Here is an 18,611-nt window from a genome sequence, read left to right on the forward strand (position 1 = left end):
CCCAATCATCCACTGTCCAAGCGGGTTCTTCAATCCCAGGTAGGTGAAACTCAGTCAATGTTGACGATGAATTAATCCCTCACTGTGACATCTGAAGATGTCAGTCCTGAAGATTCACTCAGGCATTTCCTGATGGAGTGGGAGCAATGAGTGAGTGAGAATAATTGAAAAGTTAAAGATCATATCAATGATCTGGATGGAGAGATTTTACATCAGAGACAGTGTCTATTTATTTACAGCTATTGAGGGATGGAGCGAGTGATGGGAGTGGGATGGAGCGAGTGAGTGGAGTGGGATGGAGCGAGTGAGGGGAGTGGGATGGAGTGAGTGAGGGGAGTGGGATGGAGCGAGTGAGGGGAGTGGGATGGAGCGAGTGAGGGGAGTGGGATGGAGCGAGTGAGGGGAGTGGGATGGAGCGAGTGAGGGGAGTGGGATGGAGCGAGTGAGGGGTGTGGGACGGAGCGAGTGAAGTGAGTTGGACGGAGCGAGTGAGGGGAGTGGGACGGAGCGAGTGAGGGGAGTGGGACGGACCGAGTGAGGGGAGTGGGACGGAGCGAGTGAGGGGAGTGGGAAGTGGCGAGTGAGGGGACTGGGACGGAGCGAGTGAGGGGAGTGGGACGGAGCGAGTGAGGGGAGTGGGACGGAGCGAGTGAGGGGAGTGGGACGGAGCGAGTGAGGGGAGTGGGACGGAGCGAGTGAGGGGAGTGGGACGGAGCGAGTGAGGGGAGTGGGACGGAGGGAGTGAGGGGAGTGGGACGGAGCGAGTGAGGGGAGTGGGACGGAGCGAGTGAGGGGAGTGGGACGGAGCGAGTGAGGGGAGTGGGACGGAGCGAGTGAGGGGAGTGGGACGGAGCGAGTGAGGGGATTGGGATGGAGCGAGTGAGGGGAGTGGGACGGAGCGAGTGAGGGGAGTGGGACGGAGTGAGCGAGGGGAGTGGGACGGAGCGAGCGAGGGGAGTGGGACGGAGCGAGCGAGGGGAGTGGGACGGAGCGAGTGAGGGGAGTGGGACAGAGCCAGTGAGGGGAGTGCGACGGAGCGAGTGAGGGGAGTGGGACGGAGCCAGTGAGGGGAGTGTGACAGAGCGAGTGAGGGGAGTGGGAGGTAGCGAGTGAGGGGAGTGGGACGGAGTGAGTGAGGGGAGTGGATGGAGCGAGTGAGGGGAGTGGGATGGAGCGAGTGAGGGGAGTGGGATGTCCTGAGTGAGGGGAGTGGGATGGAGTGAGTGAGTGGAGTGGGATGGAGTGAGTGAGGGGAGTGGGGTGTAGTGAGTGAGGGGAGTGGGATGCAGTGACTGAGGGGAGCGATGCAGTGACTGATCGGGGTGGGAAGCAGTGAATGAGGGGAGTGGGATGGAGCGAGTGAGGGGAGTGGGACGGAGCCAGTGAGGGGAGTGGGACAGAGCGAGTGAGGGGAGTGGGACGGAGCGAGTGAGGGGAGTGGGACGGAGCGAGTGAGGGGAGTGGGACGGAGCGAGTGAGGGGAGTAGGATGGAGCGAGTGAGGGGAGTGGGATGTAGTGAGTGAGGGGAGTGGGATGGAGTGAGTGAGTGGAATGGGATGGAGTGAGTGAGAGGAGTGGGATGTAGCGAGTGAGGGGAGTGGGATGCAGTGACTGAGGGGAGGGATGCAGTGACTGAGCGGGGTGGGAAGCAGTGAATGAGGGGAGTGGAATGGAGCGAGTGAGGGGAGTGGGACGGAGCGAGTGAGGGGAGTAGGACGGAGCAAGTGAGGGGAGTCGGACGGAGCAAGTGAGGGGAGTCGGACGGAGCCAGTGAGGAGAGTGGGATGGAGCGAGTGAGGGGAGTCGGACGGAGCGAGTTCGGGGAGTGGGACGGAGTGAGTGAGGTGAGTGGGATGGAGCGAGTGAGGGGAGTGGGACGGAGCGACTGAGGGGAGTGGGACGGAGCGACTGAGGGGAGTGGGACGGAGCGATTGAGGGGAGCGGGACGGAGTGAGTGAGGGGAGCGGGACGGAGCGATTGAGGGGAGTGGGACGGAGCGAGTGAGGGGAGTGGGATGGATCGAATGAGGGGAGTGGGACGGAGCGAGTGAGGGGAGTGGGACGGAGCGAGTGAGGGGAGTGGGACGGAGTGAGTGAGGGGAGTGGGATGGAGCGAGTGAGGGGAGTGGGACGGGGCGAGTGAAGTGAGTGGGACGGGGCGAGTGAGGGGAGTGGGACGGAGCGAGTGAGGGGAATGGGACGGAGCGAGTGAGGGGAGTGGGATGGAGCGAGTGAGGGGAGTGGGATGGAGCAAGTGAGGGGAGTGGGACGGAGCGAGTGAGGGGAGTGGGACGGAGCGAGTGAGGGGAGTGGGACGGAGGGAGTGAGGGGAGTGGGACGGAGCGAGTGAGGGGAGTGGGACGGAGCGAGTGAGGGGAGTGGGACGGAATGAGTGAGGGGAGTGGGGCGGAGCGAGTGAGGGGAATGGGGCGGAGCGAGTGAAGTGAGTGGGACGGAGCGAGTGACAGGAGAGGGACGGAGTGAGTGAGGGGAGTGGGACGGAGCAAGTGAGGAGAGTGGGACGGAGCGAGTGAGGGGAGTGGGACGGAGCGAGTGAGGGGAGTGGGACGGAGCGAGTGAGGGGAGTGGGACGGAGAGAGTGAGGGGAGTGGGATGGAGAATGAGGGGAGTGGGACGGAGCGAGTGAGGGGAGTGGGGCGGAGTGAGTGAAGTGAGTGGGACGGAGCGAGTGACAGGAGAGGGACGGAGTGAGTGAGGGGAGTGGGACGGAGCAAGTGAGGAGAGTGGGACGGAGCGAGTGAGGGGAGTGGGACGGAGCGAGTGAGGGGAGTGGGACGGAGCGAGTGAGGGGAGTGGGATGCAGTGAGTGAGGGGAGTGGGATGGAGAATGAGGGGAGTGGGCTGCAGTGGCTGAGGGGGGTTGGGATGCAATTACTGAATTTGTGACTCTCTGAGGAAAGATAATTGCTGTCAAAACCTTTCAGCTTGAACTCATCATGACAGATTATCAAGGGTACAAAACCTCAAAGGGAGAAATAATTTCCACTCCATTGGAGCAGGAGGCTGATTAGTTGGTGTGCAGTCTCCGATATGTAAATTACATGCCAACAAATCAGCACCATCATTCCCACGCTACACATAGTGTGAGATTGGGTTTTGTTGCATCTGAGTCCTGATGAGTCCCATTTGGAAAACTTCAATAGTGCATCTCTTTTCGAGAAATGTGGTGTATTGGCCCTGACGAGAGTTTCAGAAGAGGAAGGTTTTAGAAATGTTTTGGTCAAGGTTCTGTCCAGAATCTGGTCTGAGTATTATGGTCTGTTCTGGGATTGTCCAATCGCAAGTTGTGAAGTCTCTTCATCTCATTCCAGGAAAATCCACAACTCGGGACAGTGAGGGGAAAACTGCCCAATCATCCACTGTCCAAGCGGGTTCTTCAATCCCAGGTAGGTGAAACTCAGTCAATGTTGACGATGAATTAATCCCTCACTGTGACATCTGAAGATGTCAGTCCTGAAGATTCACTCAGGCATTTCCTGATGGAGTGGGAGCAATGAGTGAGTGAGAATAATTGAAAAGTTAAAGATCATATCAATGATCTGGATGGAGAGATTTTACATCAGAGACAGTGTCTATTTATTTACAGCTATTGAGGGATGGAGCGAGTGATGGGAGTGGGATGGAGCGAGTGAGGGGAGTGGGATGGAGCGAGTGAGTGGAGTGGGATGGAGCGAGTGAGGGGAGTGGGATGGAGTGAGTGAGGGGAGTGGGATGGAGCGAGTGAGGGGAGTGGGATGGAGCGAGTGAGGGGAGTGGGATGGAGCGAGTGAGGGGAGTGGGATGGAGCGAGTGAGGGGAGAGGGATGGAGCGAGTGAGGGGAGTGGGACGGAGCGAGTGAAGTGAGTTGGACGGAGCGAGTGAGGGGAGTGGGACGGAGCGAGTGAGGGGAGTGGGACGGAGCGAGTGAGGGGAGTGGGACGGAGCGAGTGAGGGGAGTGGGAGGTGGCGAGTGAGGGGACTGGGACGGAGCGAGTGAGGGGAGTGGGACGGAGCGAGTGAGGGGAGTGGGACGGAGCGAGTGAGGGGAGTGGGACGGAGCGAGTGAGGGGAGTGGGACGGAGCGAGTGAGGGGAGTGGGACGGAGCGAGTGAAGGGAGTGGGACGGAGGGAGTGAGGGGAGTGGGACGGAGCGAGTGAGGGGAGTGGGACGGAGCGAGTGAGGGGAGTGGGACGGAGCGAGTGAGGGGAGTGGGACGGAGCGAGTGAGGGGAGTGGGACGGAGCGAGTGAGGGGAGTGGGATGGAGCGAGTGAGGGGAGTGGGACGGAGCGAGTGAGGGGAGTGGGACGGAGTGAGCGAGGGGAGTGGGACGGAGCGAGCGAGGGGAGTGGGACGGAGCGAGCGAGGGGAGTGGGACGGAGCGTGGGAGGGGAGTGGGACGGAGCGAGTGAGGGGAGTGGGACGGAGCGAGTGAGGGGAGTGGGATGGAGCGAGAGAGGGGAGTGGGACGGAGCGAGTGAGGGGAGTGGGACGGAGCGAGTGAGGGGAGTGGGACGGAGCGAGTGAGGGGAGCAGGACGGAGCGAGTGAGGGGAGTGGGATGGAGCGAGTGAGGGCAGTGGGACGGAGCGAGTGAGGGGAGTGGGACGGAGCGAGTGAGGGGAGTGGGACGGAGCGAGTGAGGGGAGTGGGACGGAGCGAGTGAGGGGAGTGGGACGGAGTGAGTGAGGTGAGTGGGACGGAGCGAGTGAGGGGAGTGGGACGGAGCGATTGAGGGGAGTGGGACGGAGCGAGTGAGGGGAGTGGGACGGAGCGAGTGAGGGGAGTGGGACGGAGCGAGTGAGGAGAGTGGGACGGAGCGAGTCAGGGGAGTGGGACGGAGCGAGTGAGGGGAGTGGGACGGAGCGAGTGAGAGGAGTGGGACGGAGCGAGTGAGGGGGTGGGACGGAGCGAGTGAGGGGAGTGGGACGGAGCGAGTGAGGGGAGTGGGACGGAGCGAGTGAGGGGAGTGGGACGGAGCGAGTGAGGGGAGCGGGATGTAGTGAGTGAGGGGAGCGGGATGCAGTGAGTGAGGGGAGTGGGCTGCAGTGGATGAGGGGGGTTGGGATGCAATTACTGAATTTGTGACTCTCTGAGCAAAGATAATTGCTGTCAAAACTTTTCAGCTTGAACTCATCATGACAGATTATCAAGGGTACAAAACCTCAAAGGGAGAAATAATTTCCACTCCATTGGAGCAGGAGGCTGATTAGTTGGTGTGCAGTCTCCGATATGTAAATTACATGCCAACAAATCAGCACCATCATTCCCACGCTACACATAGTTTGAGATTGGGTTTTGTTGCATCTGAGTCCTGATGAGTCCCATTTGGAAAACTTCAATAGTGCATCTCTTTTCGAGAAATGTGGTGTATTGGCCCTGACGAGAGTTTTAGAAGAGGAATGTTTTAGAAATGTTTTGGTCAGGGTTCTGTCCAGAATCTGGTCTGAGTATTATGGTCTGTTCTGGGATTGTCCAATCGCAAGTTGTGAAGTCTCTTCATCTCATTCCAGCAAAATCCACAACTCGGGACTGTGGGGGAAAAACTGACCAATCATCCACTGTCCAAGCGGATTCTTCAATCCCAGGTAGGTGAAACTCAGTCAATGTTGACGATGAATTAATCCCTCAGTGTGACATCTGAAGATGTCAGTCCTGAAGATTCACTCAGGCATTTCCTGATGGAGTGGGAGCAGTGAGTGAGTGAGAATAATTGAAAAGTTAAAGATCAACTCAATGATCTGGATGGAGAGATTTTACATCAGAGACAGTGTTTATTTATTTACAGCGATTGAGGGATGGAGCGAGTGATGGGAGTGGGATGGAGCGAGAGAGGGGAGTGGGATGGAGCGAGTGAGGGGAGTGGGATGGAGCAAGTGAGGGGAGCGGGATGGAGCGAGAGAGGGGAGCCGGATGGAGCGAGTGAGGGGAGCGGGATGGAGCGAGTGAGGGGAGTGGGACGGAGCGAGTGAGGGGAGTGGGATGGAGCAAGTGTGGGGAGCGGGATGTAGTGAGTGAGGGGAGTGGGATGGAGTGAGTGCGGGGAGCGGGGCGGAGCGAGTGAGGGAAGCGGGACGGAGCGAGTGAGGGGAGCCCGACTGAGCGAGTGAGGGGAGTGGGACTGAGCGAGTGAGGGGAGTGGGACGGAGCGAGTGAGGGCAGCAGGACGGAGCGGGAGAGGGGAGCGGGGCGGAGCGGGTGAGGGGAGCGGGGCGGAGCGACAGATGGGAGTGGGCTTTCGGGACGGAGGGGAGTGGGCTGTCGGGACGGAGGGGAGTGGGCTGTCGAGACGGAGGGGAGTGGGCTGTCGGGACGGAGGGTGTACATTTTAGGGAGTGCTCTCTCTGCCTCACACTCTCACGATCTGTGGAGTTTGCTGTCTTTTGCCCCTCAGCAGTGTTCCTCTTGCTTGGAATTTGCTGAGCTTCTTGTCTTCCCCGTTCCAGATCCAGGTCCAGTCCGGAAACTGAGACTCGGTGCCCACCAAACCCTCAGTGTACCTCTGAGCGATGCTCCATCTCTCTCTGTGTCTCCTGGTTCTTGAGCCTGATGCTGACCCATTGAAATGTGCATCCCATCCACACTCCAGCGGAGGTTAACTCGTGATTGTGTTTGTGTTTTGTCTTCAACAATGTCCATGAGTATGTTGTGTGGGAGCATGTGTTCCCTGATTGAGGCAGACAATGATGTCCCTCAATCCGGAATCTCTCACTCCAGGATGCCAACCTCATGGGGCTGATGGAAGCTGTTACAGTTTTTAATGTGAAATGTGTCGCCTCAGTCACACACGGGGGACTCCATTTACCCCACCCCCCCTTCTTACTCCATTGCCCAGAGCTTGAGGCGTCTTGGAGTGACATTCCTCACCCTCAGTGGGACTGGGGTGAACGGGAAAAGGGATCTTGTGTGGGCGGTTTTCCCTCTGGATTCTGCTGGTCCTGAATACCGAGGAGCCTTTGATCTTTCTGTTGTAACTCTCCACCCCTCATCCTCGCCTCAGGAACACCTTGATTGCACCCAGAGAAATCAGCTCACGTCCTGTCCTCTCCATGTTTCAGGTTTCCTGTCTCTGTCGGAGGAAGACTGTGATGCCATGGACGTCGGGGTGCAAGTGATGTACGTGGGGAACAACAAGCTGGAAACCGCCGATGAAAAGGCTGCCTACCTTCGACAGGTATAGAATTCAGCGATACATCCAAAGTAGGGGCAGGAGGAGGCCATTCATCCCTTGCTATCTGTTCCAGCATTCAGTACGATCATGGCTGATCATCCAACTCAGTAAACTTATCCCGTCCTCCCCCTCCTCCTCCCTCTCCCCGTCCCCCTCCCCGTCCCCCTCCCCGTCCCCCTCCCCGTCCCCCTCCCCCTCCCCGTCCCCCTCCCCGTCCCCCTCCCCGTCCCCCTCCCCGTCCCCCTCCCCGTCCCCCTCCCCCTCCCCGTCCCTGTCCCCCTCGATAATATTTCATCCCATTTGTTCGAAGAGACGTATCGAACTCTTTCTTGAAAACACACAATGTTTTGGCCTCAACAGTTTTCGGTGATCGGGAACTTCACAAATTCGCCACTCCCTGGGCGAACATAAATTCCTCTCGTCTCTGTCCTGATTTATTTACCCCGCATCCTCGGACTGTGAGTCCTGATTCTGGATTTCCCCACCATCGGGAACATCCTTCCTTCATCGAGCCTGCCTACTCCTGTTCGAATTTTATAGGTTTCTGTTTGATCCCCCTCATTCTTCTAAACTGCAGCCAATACAATTCTAACTGACTCAATCTCTTCTCATGAGTCAGTCGCGCCATCCCAGGGATTGGTCTGGTAATCCATTGCTGCACTCCCTCGAGAGCTAGAACTTCCTTCTTCAGATAAGGAGAGAAAAACTGGCCACAATATTCCAGGTATGTCCTTACTATACAATTGCAGCAAGACATCTCTGCACCTGGTCTCAAGTTCTCTCTCGATGAAGGCAACATCCTGGTGAACCTTCTTTACACTCTCTCCAAAGCACTCATGTCCTTCTGGTCGGGTAGCGACCAGAACGTCCCCCAATATTCCAAATGTGGCCTAACACACAGTGCAATCCAGCTGGATAGTAATATGCCAACTTTGATACTCGATGCCCTGGCCACTGAAGGCAAGCATGGCTTTGTCCCTTCATCACAACATTATCCACCTGTGCTTCCACCCCTATTGCTCATTAGGATAGATTAACTTGACAGCATTATTTAACTATATCCAATCGTCACCAACTAACAATTCCCCATCAGCCTTGATGAACCATTATTGGGTAGCCTTGAAGAATCATTCAGAGTTAGTGTTGTTGAACCATGCCTTGTGAGGACCGATGAAACATTGCAAAGGTTGGATAGACGAGCAGTGTCTCGTTGGCATCGATTTGCCAATGCTGGGAGTGTTTCTCAACCAGTTCTAGTTCGCAGTGATTATCCCGAAACAATTAACATTGGCTAACTATTGCTGGCTCGGGCTGATTAATCATTCCTGAAGCATGAACAATTTCTCATTTTCATTAATTAACCATTATCCAGGATTAGTTAGTACAGTTTAATCATGACGAGTTAGCCTCGTTTACCGATTTCCAGTCAGCAGTTTAGATCTTTTTTTCGTCATTCATTTACTTTTCCGAGCCATGACTGATGAACTGTTCTTCGTTGGTTTGAATGATTGCGTGGAGTTAGCATTAATGGGCCATCACCAGTTGGCACTGGGGAGAGAGCATTGACAGGAGTTTGCTCCCTCTGGTGTTAAAGGGGTTGGAGATTACCCTGTTTTTTGGGCTCAGGGATGTTTCAGGAAAGTGAGTGGGAAGTGAGTGTGTGATTGTGTCGCAATGCCGTCAATAATGATTCCTTAATGTGAGATTCCCCTCCATTCCCAGGTCCAAGATATGCTGAGACCCTATGTCCCCTGCAGGAAACTGGAGCCAACCGACTCTCAAAGGAAAAAGAGGGGTTAAAATGGATAGAAGAAACAGGAATGAAGAAGCAAAAAATCCGGAATGTCCACCGGGAGGATGAGTGTGTCAGTGTGTGTGTTGGAGGCTGAGTGTGTCAGTGTGTGTGTTGGAGGCTGAGTGTGTCAGTGTGTGTGTTGGAGGTTGAGTGTGTCAGTGTGTGTGTTGGAGGCTGAGTGTGTCGGTGTGTGTGTTGGAGGCAGAGTGTGTCAGTGTGTGTGTTGGAGGCTGAGTGTGTTAGTGTGCGTGTGTTGGAGGCTGAGTGTGTCGGTGTGTGTGTGTTGGAGGCTGAGTGTGTCAGTGTGTGTGTTGGAGGCTGAGTGTGTCAGTGTGTGTGTGTGTTGGAGGCTGAGTGTGTCGGTGTGTGTGTTGGAGGCTGAGTGTGTCAGTGTGTGTGTTGGAGGCTGAGTGTGTTAGTGTGCGTGTGTTGGAGGCTGAGTGTGTCGGTGTGTGTGTGTTGGAGGCTGAGTGTGTCAGTGTGTGTGTTGGAGGCTGAGTGTGTCAGTGTGTGTGTTGGAGGCTGAGTGTGTCAGTGTGTGTGTTGGAGGCTGAGTGTGTCAGTGTGTGTGTTGGAGGCTGAGTGTGTCAGTGTGTGTGTTGGAGGCTGAGTGTGTCAGTGTGTGTGTTGGAGGCTGAGTGTGTCAGTGTGTGTGTTGGAGGCTGAGTGTGTCAGTGTGTGTGTTGGAGGCTGAGTGTGTCAGTGTGTGTGTTGGAGGCTGAGTGTGTCAGTGTGTGTGTTGGAGGCTGAGTGTGTCAGTGTGTGTGTTGGAGGCTGAGTGTGTCAGTGTGTGTGTTGGAGGCTGAGTGTGTCAGTGTGTGTGTTGGAGGCTGAGTGTGTCAGTGTGTGTGTTGGAGGCTGAGTGTGTCAGTGTGTGTGTTGGAGGCTGAGTGTGTCAGTGTGTGTGTTGGAGGCTGAGTGTGTCAGTGTGTGTGTTGGAGGTTGAGTGTGTCAGTGTGTGTGTTGGAGGCTGAGTGTGTCGGTGTGTGTGTTGGAGGCAGAGTGTGTCAGTGTGTGTGTTGGAGGCTGAGTGTGTTAGTGTGCGTGTGTTGGAGGCTGAGTGTGTCGGTGTGTGTGTGTTGGAGGCTGAGTGTGTCAGTGTGTGTGTTGGAGGCTGAGTGTGTCAGTGTGTGTGTGTGTTGGAGGCTGAGTGTGTCGGTGTGTGTGTTGGAGGCTGAGTGTGTCAGTGTGTGTGTTGGAGGCTGAGTGTGTTAGTGTGCGTGTGTTGGAGGCTGAGTGTGTCGGTGTGTGTGTGTTGGAGGCTGAGTGTGTCAGTGTGTGTGTTGGAGGCTGAGTGTGTCAGTGTGTGTGTTGGAGGCTGAGTGTGTCAGTGTGTGTGTTGGAGGCTGAGTGTGTCAGTGTGTGTGTTGGAGGCTGAGTGTGTCAGTGTGTGTGTTGGAGGCTGAGTGTGTCAGTGTGTGTGTTGGAGGCTGAGTGTGTCAGTGTGTGTATTGGAGGCTGAGTGTGTCAGTGTGTGTGTTGGAGGCTGAGTGTGTCAGTGTGTGTGTTGGAGGCTGAGTGTGTCAGTGTGTGTGTTGGAGGCTGAGTGTGTCAGTGTGTGTGTTGGAGGCTGAGTGTGTCAGTGTGTGTGTTGGAGGCTGAGTGTGTCAGTGTGTGTGTTGGAGGCTGAGTCTGTTAGTGTGTGTGTGTTGGACTCTGAGTGTGTCAGTGTGTGTGTGTTGGAGGCTGCGTGTGTCCGTGTGTGTGTTGGAGGCTGCGTGTGTCCGTGTGTGTGTTGGAGGCTGAGTGTGTCAGTGTGTGTGTTGGAGGCTGAGTGTGTCAGTGTGTGTGTGTCTTGGACTCTGAGTGTGTCAGTGTGTGTGTGTTGGAGGCTGAGTGTGTCAGTGTGTGTGTTGGAGGCTGCGTGTGTCAGTATGTGTTTTGGAGGCTGAGGGTGTTACTGTGTGTGTTGGAGGCTGAGTGTGTTACTGTGTGTGTTGGAGGCTGAGTGTGTTACTGTGTGTGTTGGAGGCTGAGTGTGTCAGTGTGTGTGTTGGAGGCTGTGTGTCAGTGTGTGTGTTGGAGGCTAAGTGAGTTTGTGTGTGTGTTGGAGGCTAAGTGTGTTTTGTGTTGGTAAGTAAGTGCGTTAGTTTGTGTTAATGAGCATTACAAAGTGATTCCTGAATGCCAGTAAAATAGCTTAAAACGGGGATTAAATTAGGATTATTTTGATCTGTTGCAAGTTGCTGAATATTTCATGATTGGGTGGTTTAATGGTGGTTGGGATTCTTTGTTAAGGGCTTTCAAATGTGTTTTTCAAATGTTTTATTTGTGGGGGGCTAATGAAGTTTAAAGGTGTGAGTGAAGTGGTTTAAATGTGTTTTAAAAGTTTTTAATTAGTGGTTTTCCAGTTATCTGCCCATATATAGGATTCACTGATCTGTGAAGCAGTTTCAAAAGGGATTAAAGGATGTATTAAATGTTTCTAAATGGTCACAACATACCTTGAGTAGTTTGCAGGCTTGCTTTCAATGAGGTTGCCTATAAGGGAGAGTGAAACAGGGCTTTGAATCAGTGTATTGACTTGCGATTGGAGTGTGTGTTTTAATTGAGGTGAACTGGGAGAAGGCGTGTGATGTCGCCTGTAGCCCAGGGAAAAGGTCGGTATGATTTCAGATTTAATCTGCCAGCAGTCAGTTTGACTGGAAGACATTCGCTCAAGGTTTGCAAAGCTCGTTAATGATTTGTTCCAGTGAAGAATTTGTGACTTCAATCGACCGGATGGAGTTTTGTTTGCGCAAACACTTCCTTGGAAAGTCAGTCGACGGGGTCATGTGATAATGTGGGTGATGTTGGGAGCAGGGTCTGTAGCAGAGGACTATAAACATTTTGGGAGTTGCCGAAGTCAGAGCCATGTGCAGGCAGTTCTGTAAAACTCAGTCTTTGTCTCTTCCCAAAATCTCCCTCTGAAATCTTTCAGACTGTTCACACAATGTGTCGCAAGTATGTCTGAGTTTGCTGATGGCACTTATTTGAAAGTGGTTTTGATCTCCGCGTGAATGGGTTTAATTTGGAACTGTACAGTCATCAACTTGAAGATAAAGTTCCTTTAATTTTTAAATGTTGTTCAATTGTTAATGGTTATGCCGCTTCATTTGTTAGAGCTTTGTTTAAACTGTGTTGTTGAATAAAGTTGGCTTTACGCTAAATTATCCTTATTTTTTCAGTGGAATTACTTGTGGGTTGAAACATCTTATCTTCACATTTATCCCAAATGATCGAGGTCTAGTCTGACTTCCGAATGGAATCTGTGGTTGTGGTACAGTTCCCTAACACACAGCACACTATTTCGTATCAGGTATGGCGGGGAAGGGTGACAATAGAATGATTGTCATACAAATGGTGGCACGGTGGCACAGTGGTTAGCATTTCTGCCTCACAGCACCAGGGAGCCGGGTTGAATTCCCGCCTCAGGTGACTGTTTGTTTGATGTTTGCATGTTCTCCCCGTGCCTGCGTTGGATTCCTCTGGGTGCCCCAGTTTCCCCCCACACTCCAAAGTTGTGTGGATTGGCCATGCTAAATTGTCCCTTAGTGCCCAAAGATGTGTAGGTTAGGTGGATTAGCCGTAATTAATTGTCCCGCAGTGTCCAAAGATGTACATATTTAATGGTTTGTCCATGATAAGTTGACCATAAGTGTCCAAAGATGTGCAGGTAGGTGGACTGGCCATGCTAAATTGCCCCTTCGTGCCAGTGGGATTATTTGGACAAAGACGTGGAATTGTGTGGATAGATCAGGGGTGGGATTGTTTTTGCCGGTTTATCCTCGATGGGCCGAATGGCCTCCTTCTGCACCGTAGTGATTCTATGATTCTATGATAAATAGAAATACTGCAAGATCTCGCCAGTTCTGGCATTATCTCTGGAGAGTGCGGAACATTTGAAATCCGTTTGACCCAACTTCCGAGGCTGGAGATCCACTTTCTTGACTGGGGGAGATGGAAAAATTTAACAGAAACTCCAGGAGACCCAGCAGATCCATCAGTCGGAATGGCAGAGGGGGAAAAAAGCATAATTCAGAAGGTGCAGCAGTGGAGGGCATCGATACCAGGTTCATTGGGTGACGTGGAGATGGGACTGCCTCACCAGGGCAAGTTTGATAGCGATACCAGCTGTACAGAGGGAGCGGGGCCCACAGAGTACAGCAGGGGACTGGCGGAGTGGGTTAGGGTGCGAGATGTACCAGGTTCACTGCAGTAAGAGCAGACACATTACATACACCAAGATGCTGTTCAATATACCAGATTCAGTCAGAGAGGAGGCAATTCAACATGTATTATGGTACACAAATAATCCGAAGTGAAGGGTCAGTGCTTTGCTTCAACAAGCTGAAGATGGCACCAAAAGTAGAGAGAACACAATGAATAATTTTATAAAGGTGGTGGCAGGACAGAGATAGGGCAGCATAGATAAAGCAGCAAAAAATGACAACAAGTTTAACCAGGAGGTGTGGTGGCTCAGTGCTTAGCACTGCTGCCTCACAGTGCCAGAGACCCGGGTTGCCGGCTCGGGTCACTGTCAGTGTGGAGTTTGCTCATTCTCACGTGTTTGCGTGGGTTTCCTCCGGGTGCTCAAGTTTCCTCCCACACACCAAAGATGTCTTGACCAAATATGGGAGGTTGTTTAGTCTGAGTTGGATCTGATGGCACCAGATAGGGGAGGAGGCACCGAGACCAAAGTGACATTTGAACTCAGCATTATGGAGTTAAATGTGAGTCACTTCATTGGCTTGTTTGGGCAATGGGATCGGTTTCCAGTTACACCATTGGCTGGGTGTCACAGAACTTTCTGGAATGCCATGATCTTTTTGGGGATAAAGGCACAAGTGCAGGCCTTTGCTTCCAGCGATAACTTTGTTTCCAGAGATCAAGCGTTGCAAGTGTGCCTTGGAGAACTTCTTCAGAGAAAGACCAGAAAGACAGATTTTACATCGGGAACGGACCTGGCCAGTTCATTCTAAAGTGGGTAGCATCTATTTTCAGTTAAAGAATTAAAGTAAATGTTCAGCTAAAACGCGAATGTTCAGTGAAAAGTTAATGCTCAATGAAATGTTCATGCTCAGTGAAGAGATGATGTTCAGTGAAGAGTTAATGTTCAGTGAAATGTTAATATTCAGTTAACGAGTGAATGTTCAGTTAAGAGTTGAGGTGTTGCAACTGTTGTAAGTTTGAGTTTGATAACTTGAGTGTTGAATAAAGCAATTGTGATTAAGAGTTTAAAGTTGACTTTGTGTCTTTATTCGCTATTGGAGATTAAAGCACACGGATTTGTACAACACACACACACACACACACACACACACAATTGCATTATCATATTTTCAGTATCTGAAAATCTGTATTTCTTTACAATGACCAATGGATGAGAATTTAGGAGCATGATTAGTAAGTTTGCCGATGGCACCAAGATTGGTGACATATAAAGAAGGTTATCTATGATTGCAAAGGGATCTTGATCAATTGGGCCAATGGGCTGATGAATTGCAGATGGATTTTAATTGAGATAAATACGAGGTGATGCATTTTGTGAGATCGAAGCAGAGCAGGGCTTACTCAGTTGATGGTCGGGCGGTGTGGAGAGTTAAAGAACAAAGACATCGAGGGGTACAGGTTCATAGCTCTTTGAAAGTGGAGTCACAGGTGGACAGAGTGGTGAAGAAGGCATTCGGCATGTTTGGTTTCATTGGTCAGAACATTGACTAAAGGAGTTGGGACGTCTCGTTGAAGTTGTATGGAACATTGGCACGGCCACAATAGGAATACTGTGTACAGCTCTGGTCACCCTATTATCGAAAGGATATTATTAAACTAGAAAGAGTGTAGAAAAGATTTACTGAGATGCTACCAGGACATGACGGCTTGAGTTATAAGGAGAGGCTGGGGAGTCTGGGTATTTATTAACTGGAGTGTAGGAGGGTTAGCGCTGGTCTTATACAAATCTAAAAAATAATGAGGGACATAGATGAGGTGGAAATTCAATATCGGTTTCGGAGCCAGGAGGTCATGTTGCAGCTGTACAAAAGTCTGGTGCGGCTGCACTTGGAGTATTGTGTACAGTTCTGGTCGCCGCATTATAGGAAGGATGTGGAAGCATTGGAAAGGGTGCAGAGGAGATTTACCAGGATGTTGCCTGGTATGGTGGGAAGGTCTTATGAGGAAAGGCTGAGTGACTTGAGATTGTTTTCGTTAGAGAGAAAAAGGTTAAGAGGTGACTTAATAGAGGCATAAAAGATGATTAGAGGATTAGATAGGGTGGATAGTGAGAGCCTTTTTCCTTGGATGGTGATAGCTAGCACGAGGGGACATTGAGAGGTGATAGATATAGGACAGATGTCAGAGGTAGTTTCTTCACTCAGAGAGTAGTAAGGGCATGGAATGCCCTGCCTGCAGTAGTAGTGGACTCGTCAACATTCAGGGCATTTAAATGGTCATTGGATAAACATATGGATGATATTGGAATAGTTTAGGTTAGATGGGTTTTAGATTGGTTTCACTGGTCGGCGCAACATCGAGGGCCGAAAGGCCTGTACTGCGCTGTAATGTTCTATGTTCTATGTTAATATATTTTTCCAAAGGTACGGGATTCTAAAACTAGAGGGCATCGGTTTATGTAGAGATGGGAGAGGTTCAAAGGGGCCCAGAGGGGCAATTATTTCACAAAGAGGATGGTGAGTGCCTGGAACGAACTGCCAGAGGCCGTAGTAGAGGAGGGTACATTCATGTAGTTTAGAAAGCATTTAGACAGTTACATGGGTAAGATTGATACTGAAGGATATGGGCCAAACTTGAGAAGTTGGGAATGGTTTAGTGGTAAATAATGAACAGCATGGACAAGTTGGATCGTAGGTCCTGTTTCCATGCTGTAAACCTCTCAACCGCCATGAGGAATGGGATTTCAATATTTAGAAACATAGAAACATAGAAAACGACAGCACAAAACAGGCCCTTCGGCCCCACACGTTGTGCCGAACATATCCCTACCTTTTTAGGACTACCTATAACCCTCCATCCTATTAAGTCCCATGTACTCATCCAGGAGTCTCTTAAAAGACCCTATTGAGTTTGCCTCCACCACCACTGACGGCAGCCGATTCCACTCGCCCACCACCCTCTGTGTGAAAAACCTCCCCCGAACATTTCCCCTGTATCTACACCCCAGCACCTTAAACCTGTGTCCTCCCGCAGCAGACATTTCCGCCCTGGGAAAAAGCCTTGATTCTCATTTTCCGAGAAACAGATGGATCTTGGGGTAATTATTCACAAATCTTTGAAGGTGGCAGAACAGGTGTATCGGATATTTTAAAAAAAACAGATGAGATACTGGCTTTTATCAGTTGTCCCATAAAGTGCAAGAACAAGGAGATAATTTTGGAGCTGTATAGAGCCTTAGTTAGGCCACAGCTGGAGTATGTAAGCAGTTCTGGTGACCTCACAATAGGAAGGATGTGATTGCACTGAATGGGGGTACAGAGGAGATTCACCAGGATGTTGCCTGGGATGGAACAGTTGAGCTATGAAGAGAGGCTGGATTGGCTTGGATAGTTTTCTCTCGAAAACTTAAGGCTAATTGAGATGCATATTATTATATGAGGTTTGCACAGGGTGAATAGGAAGCAGCTCTGCTCGTTGGTCGAGGTGTCAATCACGAGGGGGAATAGTTTTCGGGTGAAGGGACAAGAGATTCTTCCAGAATCCTCAAACATTAGAAAAATCTTCTCCAACAGCCTGGGAAGCAATCACTTTTTCCGAGATAATTGAGTTAATGGTCGTTCCTGGTGGCGCAGGGGGAGGATCAGACAGAGCTGAAGGCAGATTAGGATTCTTTCCTTCCGCTATTTGGTAAAGACTAAAACACTTTGGACTCCCCTCACGTTACCGGCCCCCAACAATCATTCAGAACTAATCTTTGGCATGCACTGCCCATTCCAGCAACACTTGCAACATGCAAGCCGCTTCATGGGCCAATGTCTTACAGGGTGGCAGAGTGATTAGCACTGCTGCCCCATAGCGCCCGGGTTCGATTCTGGCTTGGAGAGACTGTGTGGAATTTGTACGCTTTCCCTGTGTCTGCCTGGGTCTTCGCCAGGTGCTCCGGAATAATCCCACAGTCCAAAGATGTGCGGGTTAGGTGAATTGGCCATGCTACGTTGTCCCTTCGTGTCCAAAGATGTGTGGGCTGGGATGGATTAGCCGTGCTCAATTGACCCTTCATGTCAAAAGATATGCAGGTTAGGTGGATTGGCAATGCTAAATGGACCTTTCATTTTTAAATTGTATTCATTAGTAACAATTGGGCTCACATTCACACTGCAATGAAGTTACTGTGAAGATCCCCGAGTGGCCACATTCCGGCGCTTTTTCGGGTTCACAGAAGGAGAATTTAGCATGGCCAATTCACCTAACCTGCACATCATTTGGACTGTGGGAGGAAACCAGAGCAACCAGAAGAAACCCACGCAGACATGGGGAGAATGTGCAAACTTCTCACAAACAGTGAGCCAAGCTGGGAATCGAACCTGTGTCCCTGACTCTGTGAGGCAGCAGTCCAAACCAATGTGCCACCATGCCGCCCTTCCATGTCCAAAAGTGTGTATTTTGACTGGGGTAGCTGTGGTAAATTGCCCCTTAATGTCCAATGTTATGCAGGTTAGTTGGAATAGCCAAGTTAACCTGCCCCATAATGTTTAAAGGTGTGAAAGTTGTGTGGTTTGGCCATGCTAAATTTCCCCTCAGTGTTGGAAGATATGAGGGTTGGGTGGATTGGCCATGCTAAGTTGGCCCTTCATGTCCAAAGATGTGCAGGTTCGGTAGATTGACCACGCTAAATTGTCCCTTAGTGTCCAGTGATGTGTAGATTAGATGGATAGGCCTTTGTGAATGTTTGGGTAGAGCAGGGTCCTCAGCCTGTGTAAGATGCTCTTGCGGAGAGTCGGCCCTGACTCCAATGGCCTCCTTCTTCAGAGTATATTCGAAGGATTCTATGCCATTATCCAAAGCACAGCTCCTCATTACTGCAGGCGCTGATCTTCTGAAGTCTCAGAGAAGTTTAGTAACTAGATAACTGTGTGTGGACAGATTAATCAATGATGAATTCTGAACAGTATTGTGCAGGGACTGAAATTTGAAACAGGTGGACGGGTGGTGAATTCACTCTTGTACAAGCCCACACTTTACAGGAACTCTGTTACTCCTTCCCCATGGGAGTCATTGGCACCCGGGGATTACTTCGGATTGCAATATTAATTTGCAACAGTTATCAGCGGCCAATCACATTCTGAATGGGAATCGGTAAACTTTGCTTCCGTTTGCAATTCCTGAGCCAGACATTGCCAATATTGAATTCAACGCAGTGGATCAGGCTGAAACACTGTTAAATGTCCACAGAATAATCTTCTCAATTTTGTACACTTATTAATTGTCCTCGGAAAGCGCATTGAAATCTGAAACACTTTGTGGCGCAGAAGTTATTTTATCTCTGATCCCATTGTGTCCATGCTGGACCAACTCACTGAATGGCCCTCAGATAGGAGAGGGGAATGTGCCCCGAGACGTGGGTGTACACCAGTGGCTGTGTAAACATACAGGTGCAGCACATTGTAAATAAGGCAAATGGTATTTTGGCCTCCATAGCGAGAGGATTGTTGTA

Source organism: Mustelus asterias, unplaced genomic scaffold (genome assembly GCF_964213995.1).
Source record: "Mustelus asterias unplaced genomic scaffold, sMusAst1.hap1.1 HAP1_SCAFFOLD_160, whole genome shotgun sequence".
In the NCBI taxonomy this organism is placed as follows: domain Eukaryota; kingdom Metazoa; phylum Chordata; class Chondrichthyes; order Carcharhiniformes; family Triakidae; genus Mustelus; species Mustelus asterias.